General features: G+C 45.1%; 1 protein-coding gene across 6 annotated transcripts in view; it reads left to right on the top strand.

Moving 5' to 3' along the window:
* The window catches only part of LOC133157565 (alpha-1,3-mannosyl-glycoprotein 4-beta-N-acetylglucosaminyltransferase C-like), a 42,556-nt gene that overhangs the window by 14,519 nt on the left and 9,430 nt on the right, over positions 1-18,607 (top strand). For 4 of the 6 annotated variants that reach the window (XM_061284199.1, XM_061284201.1, XM_061284200.1 and 1 more), the window contains exon 3: positions 4,628-4,690. The exons of 1 other annotated variant lie outside the window; for it this stretch is intronic. The gene's annotated coding sequence lies outside the window, so the exon portion shown is untranslated. Of the gene's footprint in view, positions 1-4,627; positions 4,691-5,844; positions 5,978-18,607 lie in introns of those variants that run through there. One more of the 6 variants, XM_061284203.1, reaches the window with a different exon arrangement.

The raw sequence follows: 18,607 nt of genomic DNA, 5'->3' as shown, positions 1-18,607 counted from the left end.
CCCTTTATTGGCCCTCCCGTGTATCCATCAACATCTTACTCAGGTTCTCATGTTGCTTACGCCTCTTAGTATAAAGGTAAACGTAGTTCCTAGACGCCAAAAACGGCAGTGAATCAGTTGCGTATGATAAATTGTTGTCATTAGAGTGGCTCATTTGCATTTAACAGGACAGCCGGCACAAAAGCTGCTCATTCCACCAACGCTGTAAATAAAAAAAGAGCGTGGAAAGTGACTGATAGTTTTGATTTTTCCGCTATTTTCACGAACTGGCCCAAACAAAAAGACACGTCAGTCCAGTGACATTTTTTTTTTTTTCGTTTTAATTCTGCAGTGACAACACTTCGAGCCTTTGAAAAATAATCCCATTATGTTTCCCCGGGCATTACATTAATAAAGTTCTCCGAGCGGAAAATCAGAGCCTCTGGAGCTCGATATTGGCTCTCGCAGAGTTGAAGGGAAATAAAGAAATAAGTCGGTAAATAAATAAATAAATTAATAAGTCTGTAGAGAGGCAATAAAAATGAAGGTGATATTGTGAGTCTTTGTGGACAACACGATTTTGATGTGTTCTTGTGTCGTGTCGTGAATGAAAGAATCATGTGATGTATCAGACTTGATGCGTTTTGACAGTTGCCGTGATTGGTTTTATATATGACATCATTATTGGCGTATCGGGGTGAACGGTCTGGTGAAAAAAAAGAAAAAAAAAGGGGAACCGATGTCTTCATCTGAAGGACTTTTTGATGCCATCGACCTTCAAAGATCCTCCAGCGAGCGTGTTGCGTTTGTCCAACAAGCTATCCGGATGAAAAGGGATTCGAGCAGCACGTGTCCCGCTTCCAACATATCGCTGTCTGCATCCCGCTGAGGTGACTCCGCGGTAGTCCGACACCTCGTCACCTCCTCCGGAGATGAAAGATGAGCTTGCCTCAGCAGAGCTACCTTGCTGGAGATGCTTTTGGACTTTTTGTCATTGGGCGAAAAGAAATAAACGAGTCTGTCCAAACTTCTTCATGTTCAGAAGGAGGTGAATTCTGGGCCAGCACTTTGGTCTCAGAGCTCCACAAGGATAAAGAGCTTTGACCTAATTAGCTGACTTTGTTAAGTAAAAGTGCACTGAGCATAACCCCCCCCCCCCCCCTCCCCCTCCTCCTTGTGTTTTGCCTCCATGACTTTATTAGCAGCTTTAATGAGCTGCTTGGAGAGCGTTTGTATCGTTACACTGTATGCATGAAAGCAGCTGTTCTTAATTTTTTGCATTTCCTGTCAGACCGATACCAAATCCTCCAATGAGCCGTGGAGCGGTTGCCAATCATCAAGCACCCTTGGTCGCCACTCGCTGACCCTTGACCAGTTAACCATCCCAGCCCGAAGATTGGTCACCAGTTACCTTAATTGGTTTCCTGTCAATCACAAGAAACATATCAGGAGATTTAAACCTCCAATGCTACAGCTTGTAACCTTCAAGTCATCCTTCCTACCTACCTACCTTCCTACCTACCATCCTGCCTGCCTTTGTGCTATTTGCTCCGAGGCTAATCACGCCGCAGCCACATGATCAATGATGGCTTCCACGGCCAAACGCTCTGGCAGACTTAAACAAGCTGCCTGTCACCGCACAAAGATTTTCTACTCTTGATTTTCTTTGACTGGAGCACCTCGCTACAGACGTTGCTTCCCACGCAGCCTCTGACCAGGAGAGAAAATGCAAGGAAACGTCTTCTGTTCATTTATCATTCCTTAAGAATCCCACTGGCTTTGGTTTCTCTTAAGTCGGGTGTTCTGAGTCGTGAGAAGATCCGTGTTGATATTGAAAGTCAAACCTGGAGACGTCATGTCAACGCATTTCTCCCAAAGTTCCATGTCTACCTAGCCATTGTTAACCATGCAGTGTAATAGTGAAGATTCCAAAACCTACCCAAACCTTTTTCCATACCCAATACAATACCGTATTTATCACGACTAGTTTTAAACAACAGGCGTCTCGGAGGGAAACGCCAGATGAATTCAAGAGACACCTCTATTCCTCTTCTTCCATTATCTTGGCATAAATTAAATCAATTTCGCACAGATGCACCAAGGAGCACCTTGGGAAAATGTATCAGGTAGCAAGAGCGAGCTGAAAGACTCGCAGCAAACCTTTAATGATGACTTCACAACAGGCGCAAAAAAACAAACCAGCGGCCCTCTTTATCTCCGAGATGAAATCCTCTGCAGACGGAAACGTGCCAGGAGAAACGTGCGGGCGAGAGGAAATGTAAACGAGAGAGGGAGAACGTGTAGGGGGGGGGGGGGGGGGGGGGCTGTGACAAGCCGGCTTGTCAAAAGTCTACCATGAATATTGCACCGCACTTTGCACACGGACACACACACACACACATAGGAGCTTGCACAGTGAAGAAGACTACTGAGGTGTGCATAGATAGATGGACGGATGAATGGATGAATGATGATGTGGAGAGGTTGAGGGAAAGAGAGGAAGGGCTGCTCTTCTCCCATTGGCACTACATCCTAAACCACCTTGCAAGTGTCTCACGTGGTCACCACCCCAGATGTGAGTGTGGCCTGCATGCTTCCCAGGGGGGGGTCTCCAGGATCCCCGGAGAGGGATCGTCACGCCGACCTGGTTTGGGTTTCTCTCTTCCTTCTCGCTTTTACCTGGGAGGAGCATTTTCTAGAGAGGACCGCTCCGAAATGACACGGCGGTTACGTTCCACTGGATTGAGCGGAGCCATTTGTCATGATTTTGTCAAATTAATTTGGCGCATAATTGCCTTTTGGATGATGCGTGACACCGTCATGAATACTCATCAAACTGCGCCGTCGTCGTCGCTCAAGAAGAAATGGCAGCCATCCATTTTCCTGTAGCGTTTATCCCATCTCGACCCGAGACGGAGGAGTCCATATTAGCTGACAGTGAGCTAAAGGCACGCTACAGAAAGGATTGGTCGCCTGTCAGTCACCTCAGATGACAAACTGGTTACTCGTTAGTCTGGATAACTAACTTCAACTCGTGCTATGTTCCATCTTTGGACTTACTATTAGACGTTACTGTCAAAGGGCTTATCACCGGGATGTTTAATGGGACCCCCCACCCCCACCCCAAGTGTCATCTTAAAGGCGTGCAACTGTGCTGAAGCTGTAAAGACGCAGCTGTTGGCACAATAAAAAAAAATGCAGCGTCTTCACATTGCAATGGAAACAGCCGCCGTCATAACCTTAACCATCAAAATCTAATTCCGGTCCAGATGTATGCACAAGACGTGAGGGGTGAGAATCAGGAAGAGGGTTGCCTCGGTGACTGAATCATATAAAAAAAAAAGTGATGCTGCATAATTGCCTGTCGGATAATTAATTGGTATTTAGTGGTGAAGTTGGGCGCATCCATCAAGGTTTGCTGGCAGCCGGCTGCTGTATCGATGGCGCCGCTGATGAGGGCAATAATGAGAGACGCTTTAGGACCACGTTGGACGCCACCAACAATGGAAACATCCGTGCCACAATATCGTACATAGTTCATCTCCCGCTCGGAACGATAACCACCACTGTAGTCGTCCTTTACCATTCCTCAAGGTCTAATCCGCTCCCCAAAGGGATAATTATTGGAATCCAAAGTACCTTTTTCACATGCTGATCCGGTGTTTCATTTGTCCCCTGAGGTGTCAAGGGTACAACCCTTTTGAGGGTACGGACTCAGTCAAAAGATTCTGATTGTAACCGTGGATGTATAAATCGAATTTCTATTCTCTGCAAATGGTACGATAATAACACTTCAGTTCCAATATGATACAAAACAATTTCAACCTTTTATTTGACTCCAAGGGAGGCCAGCGATTGACTGACCACACAGGGAAAGACAAATGAAGGAGTACTGCTGCTAGTGCGGCGTCCTGAATTCTTGCAATTAGCTGCGCGCTAGCAAACATCCTTGACGTCGCTGACCTCCCGTCGAGCGGCGGCCGTCACGACTGGAAGCTTCTCCTGGCTTATTACGGCTCCAAGTGTTATGGTAATGGGAGGCGGGTGTGTACGGTGGCGATAGCGCCGCGGGAAAGGATAGCCTATTATCCTCTGCTGTGTGCTCTTACCCACCACCGGTCAATGCTAATAATGGCGCGGGAAAGGGCGACCTTTCTGTTCTGGTGATGATGTGGGTGGTTGGAGAACAGTAGAAATATAGAAAATATGAGTTTTTGCCGATGGTGTTGCCTATGCTCTATAACATGGCCAAAGTACACCCGATTTGCACAGTTAGCATTAGGTTTAGCTAACTAATCACAGCACACCTCTATTAATGCAGTAATTGGGTTTAGCTTTAGCCAGATAGCATCTCCACACTATTTAAAATACCTTTATCCAGCTAGCATGGCCGCAGCAAACCCCTTTTTAAATAAAGCTTTAACTTAAACAATCTAGCATAACCTTAACGCACCTCTTGTTAGCCAGCTAACACAAACGTGACTGCTTTTGTTTTTTAAACAAAATTCCATTTCGTTGTCATTTCTTTGTTGTTTTTTGCTGTAGCCTGAGAATATGAGAGAAGTTGGTGTGCCAGCTTCGCCACTTGCCGTGTGACCGTACGAAATACTTCAGCGCAGTGTAGCATTAGCATCTTTTTGCTTTTCAGGAGCAGCTGACAACTTCCTGGTTTGAGTCCACCTGACAGTCCACCAACACACCTGAGACTACAGTAAGAGTGATATTGGTGATGCCAATCTAATGATTCCTCCAAAATGGTAGATTCCTGTTGAATCCACACCCTCTGACAGATTGACAGTGTAAAAAAAGTGTTTGTGTTGGCTGGCTGGCTGGCTGGCTGTCTGGCTACTGCCCACAGGCTTTATCTGCCAGAGGAAATATTGACCAGCAACACTTGCACTTTGCTGGCGTTATTACTTTTCGTACTGCCCGTGTGTGTCTGTGCGTGTCTGTGTGTGTGCAAATAACACATTTGTTTGAGTCAAGAGAACACGAGCAAAACCCTGAGGAGTCTCTAAATGAATGTTTTGCGGCTTGCGCGTGTCGGTGTGTGGCCTGCTATATAATCGCGCTGGTGCAAAGCTACTTTGTTCACATCAGTATTTAAATTGAGGCTAGGGATTGAACTAAACTTAACCTTAAGCCTTACCGACGATTACCTTAAACTACCCTAACCAACCCTAACATTAAGCTTAACCTGAGAAATAACCTAAGACTTTTGAAAGCTATCATTTTAATGATCAGTGATAACATTCAAATAGCTCACGAGTGGGACACCTGTAGCATGAGTGTGTGAACCTGACCTCCATCACAATCCCCCTCTTGCACATCAAACACAGCGCTAATGTAATTGCACTTTTTAAAGCTAGACTAGAATAGATCTTTATTGTCATTGTCACACATTGCGTTGTAATTGCCGTACAGTCCCATTTTCAGCTCTTAAATGGCTGTCAAGCCCCCGGTGGAGTGGCGCTCTCCAGTCAAGTGGGCCCTTGACATTTAGTGATGGCGCGGGACTTGCAAGACTGAAACCGATTAAAGATTCACTCAAACATATTCTGCCGGAGATGCTTCTTTCAGATGTGCGTAAGGACTGAAAATGCAGCAAAACGTTCCGGAGGCAGCATGTGGTTCAGCGTTTTTGCGCGAGTAGTTCAAGTCACTCCAAGCGATCGCCGTTCCGTTTTTTCTGGCCCTTCTAACTGATGGAAAAAGAAAACAAAAACAGCGGTGGCCCTTGAGCACGCTGGCCCGCTCCACCCCTGGTTTACATTCCACTTTCTCTCTCGTGGGCCTGTAAAAACAGTGAATGAGCACTAAAGGAGCAACATAGCTACACTCTCCCCGGCAGTACGACGGGGTCTTGACCTCATCTCCTGAGCTCGGCAAAGAAAAGAACCTCCTGGAGCTCGCCGATTGCCAATTTGCGACTCTGGGGGAACGCCGCCGCCGCCGTCCTCCCGCTGAGTGGCAGTGAGGCGACAAACAAACACAAAATGTAGGTAGGTCCTCGACATCACGCCTTCCTCCCGCTAATAAGCGAGCGGAGCGCCTCTCGGGACGAGCAGCTGGTCGTGTTTTTACAAGGCCGTCAAGGCACGCCACTCCTCGTTCATCAGCAGCTGTTAGCTACGCATCCTCGCACCTAATTGCTCTTGCTGGCACTCGGGCCGTAGCGCAACGTTTTTTTTTTTTCCTCCCACTAGTAGTTATCAGGGCCTGATGGATGCTTGGTGAAAACAGGAAGCTAATTGGGTGGAATCAGTAGTTCATTAATAATTGCCGTTGATAACGCAGATCAATGAAAATGCAATCTACGATATGAAATGCCGATGTAAGGAAAGTGGTGCGCGCCAATAAAGGGAACTTTGGTGCGCGCCAAATCTGCTAAGGAAACTGTTGTGTTTTATCTCGTGAATTAATTTTAGTTCCAAAGTTCTCTTTGGTGGGATTCACTGCAGGCTTGACTCATTTATTGCACACCGGGGACGGCTTGTTTGCTTCCCACTTGGGTTCCCTTGTCTGCTTCCATTAAAAAAAGGGAACGCGCATGCACACCCACGCTAGCAAACTTTGCAATCGGGTTAGTAAGTAAGTAAGTAAACAGAAGGTCTGTTTGTTTGTAATTTTTTTTTCCCCTGAAGGACGATGTCCTCTGTGCCCTTTTTATCGCTCGTGCACAACCTGATGTGAATCGCAACAACGTAGGGAGTCAGTCGACCGTGAACGCATCATCATTGTGTGCGTGGCAGTGATTAACATACATATTTGTTCTCCTCTGTATTGGCTGTAAAAAAAAAACAATCGTTTGTTGGCTTTGTTTGGATAAGATTTGGTTTCGTTTCATTTGTTCGGTCATGTTTCCTTTGTGTCTCTTTTTCACGTCATGTCGCTTGTTCCTTGAGTCGGCCAATCGGCTCTCGCGTCTCATCGGGTTGCTTGGATTTACTTGATTGACAGATCAAAAAATGTAGTATGGCCAATTTCTTTTTTTAATTAAAGATAAAAATGTCAATCTCGATGAGGCTAGCAATACTTTTTGACGGAAAAAAAAATTCACGAGCAGTGACTCTATTCACAAATGTCTTTTGTTCCCATGTGCAGTCGCTACGAAGATGCTGTAAATGGAGGACGAGAGGTCCCTCAGCAGTTCTTCCCAAATGTGAAAAGATAATTGTCTCCTTGCTAGAAGGAGGGGGACGTGGGGTGTGTCTGCGTGACCCCCCCGAGTAGGTATGAGGGTCCCTTCTGAGGTGTTGTAATTACTTGTGCTGATAGAGGTGAAGAGAGGACGCCGCTCGCTTCCCGGCAAAACCGCCGCCTCCCCCCCTCCCCTACTCGCTCTTGCCATATGCAGCGTTTAATGTCAGTGTAATCTGTAAAGGTTAGTGCTGTACATCTCCACAAGCAGCTGAATCAGTGCTCTGGAAACACGCTGTGACATTAAGAAGCCCGGCGCCCTTTAGTCCACTTTAATAAGACCACACTTTGAGTGCTTCCCTTCTATCGGTAACGGTAATCGCACTCGGGTGTGTTCACTTGCGTTGGTACTTGTAGCGGCCCCTAGTAGTCTCGAGAAATCGTGATTCGTTTGCGATCGCCACGTCTCGAGTATGACGCAAACGATTTGATCAGGTTCAGTTTATTTGGTACCTTAGAAATGAGCCTTGGTGGACACCAAAGGGAAACTCGAGTGTGCCAAGAAGGGAACCCTGGAGAACACCCCAAAAAATCCAGGAAAATAGTTGACACTATACTGCCACTATTTCTCAATCTTTGCAGGTTTCCAGTAATCATCTTCAAACCCGAAGAATGTATTTGGAATTAGCACACAGAAAAATCCCAAATTAAGCTTGATCATATTTTTCTTCTTAAATTAGCAGTGGTTCACGGTTTCCATATGTTTGACGAGTCAGAATTGCATCATAGCTCACATTGTTTTATTATTCTACCCTTGAGCAGATTCAATTCCGTTCTTTCCAATAATTGGATAATTGGACATAGATGGGTGTGACCAAACTGATGATGTACTGTATGTATAATGTAGCGAGATGTATAAATATGTACATCCAACCACTGACCCATTTCTGCGTGAATGAGGTCTTATACTATGGTAGACGAGTTTGCATATAGAAATAGGGATCGTCCTATTTGCAGTGTATAGGAATATATGACTGTGACAATGTTATGAATTGGAGAAACCTGATTTGCACTAGCGGGGAAGATTGCTCCAGTGGCGTCAAAGCACACTGGAGTCCAAACCCGAGCTAGCGTGAAGGTGGAGGCGGGGGTTTAAGGTGAGTCAGGCGTGAATCTGTGAGTGACCACCGTGTCCCGCTGAGTGTGTGTTGCTGCTATCCCACAGTGCCTCGTACAATTTGACATTTGATTGACATTTGCAAATTCACAAACAGTATTCATAGATCTATCTATCTATCTATCTATCTATCTATCTATCTATCTATCTATCTATCTATCTATCTATCTATCTATCTATCTATCTATCTATCTATCTATCTATCTATCTATCTATCTATCTATCTATCTATCTATCTATCTATCTATCTATCTATCTATCTATCTATCTATCTATCTATCTATCTATCTATCTATCTAATTATCTAATTATTTATTTATTTATTTATGTGTTTGTTTGTTTGTTTGTTTGTTTGTTTATCTCAATGATTTGCAGGGGTTTTTTTTGTGTGTTTAAAAAAAAAGTAGAGCTTTGCATCTTGTGGCAAATAGAGGCAATTGTAACCCCTTTTTTGTAACTGCTATTATTTTTCTAATAAACAGGCCAAGCTAACAACAGAAACAAAGGCTAATCTATAGAAGTTGCACAAAATCAATCTTTCATTTCTAAAATAACACTCTATTTTTCTTTTTATTATATTTATCCATTTTTTGTGGCATCCAACTATTGCTGTTACCCTTCCTTAGAAAATAGAAAAAAAAAAACTATAGACTAACGAGTCAAGCTTGGATAAGCACAGTGCAAACAAAGCGTGGCATAAATTGGCACATAGAGTCCCAAAATACAGTCATCATCCGACGTTCCGTCTTCTTCTCAAAGTCGGTAGACTCGCTCGGTGTGCATTAGCGGCGTGTTTTGAGGGGTAAAATGGCACATTACAGCACATTAAGACGCATTACGGCACACGCGTGGGGTGGCGCGACTCTACTCCGTCATTACAGAATTGTCCTCTGATGCTTTTGTGTCATTTCCCTGCCGCCGTTTCGGAGTGGCCAAGTAGAAAATTGCCTGGCGCGGGTTCATAATTACACGCCGAGCGTACGCGGATCACCTCTGAGCCGAATGCGCGCCGCTTCCGATCAGATGCTCTGCGCCGCCGATTTTACTTCGCACAATGCCGCAAATCACCGCCGCTTCCCTTTTGCAGCCTTTGTGAGAATTGGTAGGAAATATACAATTGGAAATCTGCACATATTTTAAAGATGGCGTTTTAATGCCGGACGTATTGCTACTACTTAGCTAATTTGATGCCTTAGAGCAGGGGTCCCCAACCCCGGTCGTTTTCAAAATAAATTCTTGCTAATTTTTGCTAGCTTAGCAGGCTCGACTGGGGAAACTTGTTACGTGACAGGGACGAGCGTCTTGGCCTGAATTAATTGATCGTCGCTAAAAAATTGTTTGTTTTTTTTCCTGTGCGGCTTGGCGGTACCGGTCCGCAGCCCGGTGGTTGGGGACCTCTGCCTTCGAGGAAGCAGGCCGCTTTTTCAACAAATAACTGTCAGTCAATAACAAATCTCGCTCGGGTGGCTTCTCCGCGGCTCAGCCTGAGAGCAAGAGATCAACCAATCGCTGAGACTCAAACAGTTGGTGGGAAACGTAAAAGACGGGCGGAGTCGTGTGTGGGATATTGACGCGGAAAGCAAAATTAGAATTGATTTGTGGAGAAGCGAAGGGTGCTAGACTGAAGGGAGGTTGCGATCTGGCACAAGCTCCCGTGAATCCCTAATCCGCCCGTCTTTGAGGAATTCTCCGTGGCAGAAGCGCCTTCTCATTACTCTCACAGACAGGCGATGCGTCGCAGATTGGATGCGAGACGAGCTCCGGGGCGGCACGGAGATGCCTCGCCTCGTCTCGCCGGGCCTAATGGGATTCTTGTAAACAGGCGGCTCACTGGAGTACGCTTGCGTATTAACTGTTTTGCTTCACAGGTGGTTGAGCTACTTTCGACTCATCCTTGAAGCATTGCCAAAATTGAAAAAAATATATATTTATATATGTGAGGCCTCAGGTTGTCCTGGAACAAAACAACAAGGTTTAGGGGGAACAAGAAAGTCTTTGGAGTTAGTGTTAATTTTACATGATGCTCTGAGCCACTTGGACCTTGGAGGAGGTCCGCTCTCCTCGAAGCGGTCTTGTTTGCCGCTTGTTGTCCGCTCAACTAGATTAACAACTCGGAGGCCAAGCCGCCCCGCGCCGCGCCGCGCCAGGAGGTCAAGTGGCTGGCAGCCGTTTTCCCAGAGTTTGGCACCGCCAACCCCCAGCCCGTGGCAAAAAGAGGGGAAGTTTGCGCTTAATGAAAATTCAGCGTCCCAAAGGGCGGGGGGGGGTGTTCTCGCGGAACGTCGCAGTCGATTATCTTGACTTTGATCCCGGCTCGCTACCTCGAGCCTGTTCACGGCGGCGCGGGCGGCGCGGGCGACAAAGCGCTTTCATCCTCGACGCCACCGCCAGCGCAACAAGCTGTGATCACACGCCGAGATGCACGTAACAACATTAGCATTTGCGCTAAAGGCAGCCCGCTGTCACCGATCAACCGCGTAAACTCACACTGAAGGAAATAGTTGGTTTCATTCCTGTGCCACTGGCCTTTTGTGAACTTCCAGAAAATCACAATTTAAAAAAAAAAAACAATTCTATTAAATGCTGCCGGTCTGTGTAAAAGGGGCTGAAGGCGACCCACACATTTTAAAAAGTGGCAAATTTTTTGGACACCGTGTGAAAGGTGCGAAAGTGGAGCTCAGCCTGCTGTTGCATCGTTAACTGACTAAAAAGAAAAGAAAAATAAGCTCTTATGGGCCATGCTAGGAGAGCACGGGGAAACCAGCAAAATGTTTTTTTTTGGTGCACCGGAACACCCAAACAAAAATCTCAGGTCGACTTGATGAAGTTTCTCTTTTATAAAAATAAAAACGTGAAGGTCCACTTAAAAGTTGCTCATTTTAGACTCAGCCTTATTCAAGATTCAAGATTCAAGAGTTTTTTATTCGCCATGTTTGAGCGTGCCAAACAAGGAATTTGACTTCGGTAGAAACACACCCTCTGTTCAACATTTAGGTGACTAACAACATTCAGGACATGTGAATAATGCAAAAACAGTGTAGACAAATTCAAGAAGGTGTGAGGAGCAGGATGTTATTGCACAGTAATGTCTCTGAGACTCTATGAGTGGTGTGAGTTCATCAGAGCAACAGCCTGGGGGAAGAAGCTGTCTCTGTGTCTGCTGGTTTTGGCGTACCGAGCTCTATAACGCCGTCCGGAGGGGAGTAGTTCAAACAGACTGCAACCCGGGTGAGAAGGGTCTGTAGAGATGTTCCTTGCCCGATTCCTGGTCCTGGACAGGTACAAGTCTTGGATAGATGGGAGGTTGATTCCAATGATCTTTTCTGCAGTTCTGATTGTCCGTTGTAGTCTGTGCTTGTCTTGTTTGGAGGCCGATCCAAACCAGACAGTGATGGAGGTGCAGAGGACAGACTGGATGATGGCAGTGTAGAAGGTCTTCAGAAGCTCTCGCGGCAGGTTGAACTTCTTGAGCTGTCTCAGGAAGTACAGCCTCTGCTGGGCCTTCTTCCGGACAGAGTCTATGTGGCCGGTCCATTTCAGGTCCCGAGAGATTGTGGTTCCCAGGAACTTGAAGGTGTCTGTGGAAAGAATAGTATTACTGCGGATAGTGAGGGGTAAAAGTGGTGAAGGGTCTCGCCTGAAATCCACTGTCATCTCCACGGTCTTGAGCGGGTTCAGCTCCAGATGGTTTTGACTGCACCAGTGGACCAGCCGCTCCACCTCCTGTCTGTACGCAGTCTCATCACCGTCCTGGATCAGTCCGATGAGAGTGGTGTCGTCTGCATACTTCAGGAGCTTCACACGAGAGTCACCTGAGGAGAAATCATTGGTGTAGAGGGAGAAGAGCATCCTCCCTTGTGTTGACTTCATTTTCTCACGCTCCCTTCAAGCAAAGACATCCGAGGCAAGTAAATACAGTCGGTAATTAAGAGGTAAATAAGACACATTGATCTCCATAGGCGGCCATTTTTCAATATAGATTAGCTGTTTCGAGTCATCATAATTTGGTGCCTCGTCTGTGATTGTGTGTGTGTTGGGGAATAGTCTCAACATTGAGTTTCAAAAGATAACTAAGTGAGAAACAGATTGTCTAGGGAGCGTTCCAAGGAGCATCTTGTCAGAAGAACAGCCTAATGGAAGCCGTATGAATTATTAGCGCCGGCGCCATCGGCTCATTTCCGAGTGAACCTGCGTGAAATGAATGCGGGGATGTCTCATTACCGTTTATCAAACATCCAGCTGGCAGCTCCGTCCGTCAAAAGGGAGGTAAAGACGTTGTTGTTGTTTACACGCACACTCTGCCACGCCTCCAAGGTCAACACGACCGGTCGATTATCGTCGATGATGGAACGATCAAGTGCATGTTTTTATATCGCTGCGGATTTTCACGTGAAATTCGGTCGACGTGTTTTTCACGAGCACCTTTTGGCCAGGCGTTCCCAAAACGTTCCAAAAATCCAATGAGAGCTTTTCATCAGCGAGTTTTTGCTACGCTTTGCAAACTTTGAGCGCTCATCGGGGGGCTCCAAATCGTTTTTCATTTACACCGCGCCAAATGAGCAAATTACCGACACCTACTTCACAACCTCGACGTTTAACGGCGCAATTAAATCACAATAGCATGCTTTCCGTCCGCCGATTAACCTTTTACTAAACCAATAATTATTTACTGGCTTAAACCAGCGCTAATGGGTGTCTAGCGCCTTATGAGCTTGGCTCGCCAAGAAACATGCCAGACGACTTCAGTCCAAAGTAGTCAAGTCATGTAAGACATTTTCATTTACTGGAGGTGGAAACATTTCAAAATGATTTCATTTATAAGCTGAGTTGGAATGTTTTTCAACCCGGTTTTAAACGGTGCTGTATTTTCTGCTCAGGTGCTCGTTTCCAAGGCAACCTCTATCACAAATGTTTGAACCATCTTCCCAACTCAGTCAATCTGGTAACAAGTGCCATCAGAGCACGATAAATCATCGGAATTACACGGCGATGTGAAGTCACGCAACGATGGATGGTCGCCGGCTCGTTTGTCAATGGGCGACCAATCGCGTACCTCGCGGATAAACCTGACTCGGCACATTTGTCAGCGGGGACTCCATTACCTTTGGCGGGACGGGGAATAGATTCCATCCCAAATGGAGCTGTCTGCCCTCCAGCCTTGTAGATAAAAGTAGCTTGTGAAGCCTTTGGATGGATATCACTAAGTGTTATGATTACATTAGTCATAAGAGCCCCTTTCACGCTGCGTGCTCTCGAGAATAACTAAACGTGAGAACAAGGGGGTGACATGAGCTTCTTTCATCCTGCCAGCTACAGTTGACCTTTTCCCATGATGACATTTTATAGCATACATTTACAGTATAGCACAAAAAAATGTCTCCCAAAAAATGATGTGCTAGTAAAGACATCTTTGAAATTAGGATCAACAGCATTACTCTGGCTAGGAGCTAGTTTACTTGGTCTACCAGATATTGTGGTAGTAATCCCAAAGCAAACACGTAGCCACACTGCAGTCTTTGTCCTTTAGCACCTCTTTAGCTCTTAGCGTTGACATAAAGACACGCCATGTTGATCTGAGCTGGAATCCATAATGATAATAGCGACGGATCGATAGCGAGGCGCACCGCCGTCGCAGCGGGATATTGACGTAGCGAGGCTCATTTCCTCTGAGCGCATGCCGTTAATGACTAAAAATGTCATTGCCGCCTGTCAGCTGTCGTCGGAAACAGCGGGGAGGAGGAAACGGAGCGCAAATTCCCCACAGAGCTTTGAAGTTTCTTTGTTAAGATTCAGGAATCGATTATCATCAAACTTTGACATCATGATTTGAGGAACTATGCAAAATAGTTTCACAATTTAGCTGTTTAGAATGACTGCTTCCAAATGTTTTGGCCGGATTAGGAATTAGTCAAAGTACAATAGATAGCAGCTTCAAACCAAAATGGCCGACTTTCTGTTCAATTTCGGGCATGGGTCATTGAGACTTTCTTGTGCATCCTGTTGTCGTAGTCATGTCTTTCCAAGTTTGTATCATTTAGCAAAAAAGTGTCTGCGATTCGTTTTTAAATATTTTCCACTAATGAGCGAATTTAGCTAAAATGGCCACTTCATACCAAAATGGCCGACTTCCTGTTTCATTTTAACAATAGTCTTTCTGTTATATGTCCTGTTAAATGTTCACCTAATTTCCTGTCAATCTGTGAAACTGGTGGAAGGTGTTTTTGTTCCCCTAATGCTTTTTAATTGTATTGATTTTGAAAGTTGCATGCAACATAGCAAAATCTGCTTTTGTGTTGATGCAACAATTTGATTGATTTTGAGCATTACCTAACCCAAGATGGATGTGACACAACAAAAACCTTTACGGTGTAAATTCCTGACGAAGAATGTCATTGATTTTGAACATTTTTCAAGCCAACGATGGATGTGACAGGACAAAAAATGTTTTTGTCAATGCTTGAGCAAGAATCTTATTGATCTTGAACGTTTGCCAATGTAACATGCCAAACATCTACTGTCACTCCTGGACTTTTAATTTATTCTTTTTTTTTATTCAGATGTGACGAATATTTTCCACTTGCGGTGGCCTAGTCCTCCACTATGTCCCTGCCGTCTGAACCCAAATGGCAAAAGTGCTCCTGCATTACCATAGTCTCATTTGTTTACCATTAATTATGCATTCGTGTCAAGCCACTAATGATGACAAGGTCAAGGAGCACTAGGCAGGAGAAGAATGCCGTAATATTTCTCAGAGCGCAGAAGGAGTTGCCAGCTCTACCTTTCTGCCTAAGGGACCATTAGCACATAATCCAGTCGATGACATTTTGGCCTCAAATCGCTCGTTATGAATCCGTTAATTGATTGTGGATTTAATGGCATTTCCCAGCGATAGAATGGACTGCTTGGCTTCGCCTTTCACCCAGATGCCCAGATAAGACGGGATTTGTGTGTAGAATTTCACACGCAGAGACAATGATCAGATAATTGGATGTCATGTAGCATAATGTGCAATAAAGTTGTCTTTTGTTTGCTGTCAACACGGCAGGGCGGCGGCCATTATGGAATAACATAGCACAAAAAGTGTCTGTTAGGACCTACAAAGTAGCAGAAAATTGCTTCGGTCCTCTCGTTCACTTAACAGAAGGCTCAGAAAGTATCCACCTTTGCCTCTTACGCAAAGAAGTCGAAGATAGCTTGTTATAGAACGCGCCGGATTGCGTCGTTGTATATAAGAGACTTTGTTTCACACAGAGGCCTTTTACACGGAACACAGCAAAGCGTTGTGTGTTATTTATCATCATTTTCCGAAAATACAAAACCTGTTTTGTATTTTTCTACATTAAAGACGCAAAAATATTCATGTTGTTCTTGTCCATGCTGTGGTGATGTAAAAGAGTTGAGCAGCAGTAAAACCTCGTCCTTCTGCCTCGTCGCCACACTCTCATTAGCGGTCGCCATCTGTCCGAGCAGACCTCACACCACTCCGTCAACGTTCTGTGCTCCCGGCGCCCCATCACACCTTTGGACGCAGCGTCCTCCTCGGTCAGGATGACACCTTCATCATTCGCATCCCCCTCGCATGGGCTCAATCTCGCGTCTATTTGTCTTTGCGCTGTCTGAACCCCAGACAGATTATTACTAATATTCGGGGTATGCGTCATCATCACAGCGGGTGATGCGACACACTGTATCTCAATATGTCGCTACCATACCCAGCAGTCACCGCACTGTATCTAATACGACAGGACACATTAAAACGTAAGTGAATCGTATCGTACCTTTAGTGAATCACCTTGAATCGCATCGTACTTGAAGCGAATCGAATAGTACCAGTCGCTTCCACTGAATTGAATCGGAGTCATAAGAGATGGAGAGAGGAGATTCATAACTTGACTCGGTCAGATTATAGTCGGAGTTGATCAGATCGGGTGTAAGTGAATCGTATCGTACCTTTAGTGAATCACCTTGAATCGCATCGTACTTGAAGCGAATCGAATAGTACCAGTCGCTTCCACTGAATTGAATCGGATTCATAAGAGATGGAGAGAGGAGATTCATAACTTGACTCGGTCAGATTATAGTCGGAGTTGATCAGATCGGGTGTGATTAATTTGTAAATGAACCGAATCATCAGTGAATCGAATCATAATTGAAGCGTCTGGCACTTGAAATGATATTGCATCAAAATTGGAATGAATTTGATCACGATCGGACTGAAGTTAGTCGGATGTAACTGGTGTGAATTGTCTCAGAATTGCACTTTCACTTTCTTCCCCTCATAGTTCAATTATCCCCCTTTCACATCAAGACTGTGACATTTCCATCCCGTCACTCGTTTTCTCTGCGGAGCACGACAAAGAAGTCAGTTCCGGGCTCAGTCCGACGCTCCGTGTCTTGTCGCTCTCGTAATTCCCTCGAGAAATTGGAGCTGACAATCTTCCGCCGGCCAGAAATCCCGTTGATCCGTCAGGACACGCTCGGCCTCTGAGCTCCCCCGGCGGGCACAGCGGAGTCATCCGCAACACGGCGACACAGAGACGACGCCTGAGACAAAGCCGCAGACTTGAGGATTCCTGGGAGCTTTACTCCAGTGTCAAGCTAGTACCCACCGACACTTTCTTAGATTAGAAGTTTGACTGACATCAGTCGAAAGAGTTTTGTGTCTGGGTACTTCGCTTTCAAGGTATCTGGCTACTCTCTTGTATTAGATCATTGTTAGACTGGATCATATCATCATTGGAATGAATCATTCCGAATCTGGATTGAGTCATATAGTATCGTAATATAACAACAGAATTGTAGTGAGCCATTAAAGCACATCAAATCATCATTGGAATGAATCATACCGTCGTTGGAAAGAGCGATCGTAATTTGAGCGAATCGTGTCGTAATTGGAGTGAGTTGTATCGTGTTACAAATCGAATGAATTTTGTCTGATCAAATTCAAAATATTGTCAGTGTCAGATAATAAGAGTGATTTGGATTCCATTTTGTCTCAGCGTTACGATGCAATATGATTTACGACTAATATGTTACGATTCATTTGACAATGCGATTAACGCCGATTAAAATACGATCGACTCCAACGACGATGATACCATTAACTTTAATTACGATAGGATTCGCTTCAATTTACATCACTGCTACTCCATTTATGTTACAAGACCAGTTCACAAGGACTTAAGATGATGATGTTTAAATGACCACTTGGACGCCATGTGCCCTATTTATCTGACGTACAACAAGCTACATAAGTTGGAATCAACGACGGTGGGCTCTAGGCGTGATGACTGCAGTGTGAGCAACAGCAGGCGGCTGACAAAACATGACAAATATTTTGCAACCTGTGACCTTTTCACATGTTCACCTTTAAGAGCGCCTCACTTTTTTCCGCTCCACAAATAAATGCCAAACATTGGACAAAATAGCCTTCCGACGCAGCTTGCGGGAGTCCGACGTGAGACCTTTACGTTCGGAACGTAACCCTCGAGGCCACCATGTTGAGTGTTTGTAAATGTCAGTTGTGGTGACTCAGAAAAAGTGAGGCTTTAAAAAGGATGCCGGCATACGACAGCTCACAAATGGCAAACAGATAGCGGCAGCTAGCGTGGGAAGCTAATGCTAGCTCTTTGGCGCTTTCTAATCAAAAGTCACAAACAGGCTGACTCGGAAAAAAATCCAACTTTTTTATCCTTATCTTGGCTTTACGATAATAGAAAACACATTTGTTGAAAATATGACGGGTTAGCAAAGCGGCGTGGAAACCATCTTAATTTTTCGTCGCGGCTTTTTATAATATTCTTCCTCTCAACTAAAATCCTCTCTGGCTTTACCTCCACGTCCTCCCCCGAACCTTAGGCGTCATTGGCCAATTTAATGAGACTTAATGAATTCAGACCTGAAAAATGAGCACCCATCTCATCAGTAACACAAATGTGAACCTTTGGACTGCTTGCCATTATGGATTCTGTTCCACCTGCACACGAGACTCCTTGTCACCATCTTGCACGAAAAGCTATATTTGGGGAATACCTCTTTTCCACTCTTAACTAAAAGCACCTGAGTGTGTCGTTCATTGCGTATACTTGAGTGTGTTTTTGCTGTGCTGTCCATTGTGATTGCCTGAGGATTTGGAAAACGTGCACTTCTCCTCCACTCTGCTGCCATTAATAATGCACAGCAGCTTTTACTGGATTCTTACAAGATCGACGAGCACTACTTTTCTTTCGTTTGCTTTTCCTTTTTTTTTTTTGTACTTTCCGACCTGTTCTCCATCCCTGTAGACAGCAGATGTGTGGGAAACTCAGAAAA

Source organism: Syngnathus typhle, linkage group LG7, assembly GCF_033458585.1.
Source record: "Syngnathus typhle isolate RoL2023-S1 ecotype Sweden linkage group LG7, RoL_Styp_1.0, whole genome shotgun sequence".
Taxonomy (NCBI): Eukaryota; Metazoa; Chordata; class Actinopteri; order Syngnathiformes; family Syngnathidae; genus Syngnathus; species Syngnathus typhle.
Note: the sequence above shows the minus strand (reverse complement) of the source record. Positions and strands in the feature narration are given on the sequence as shown.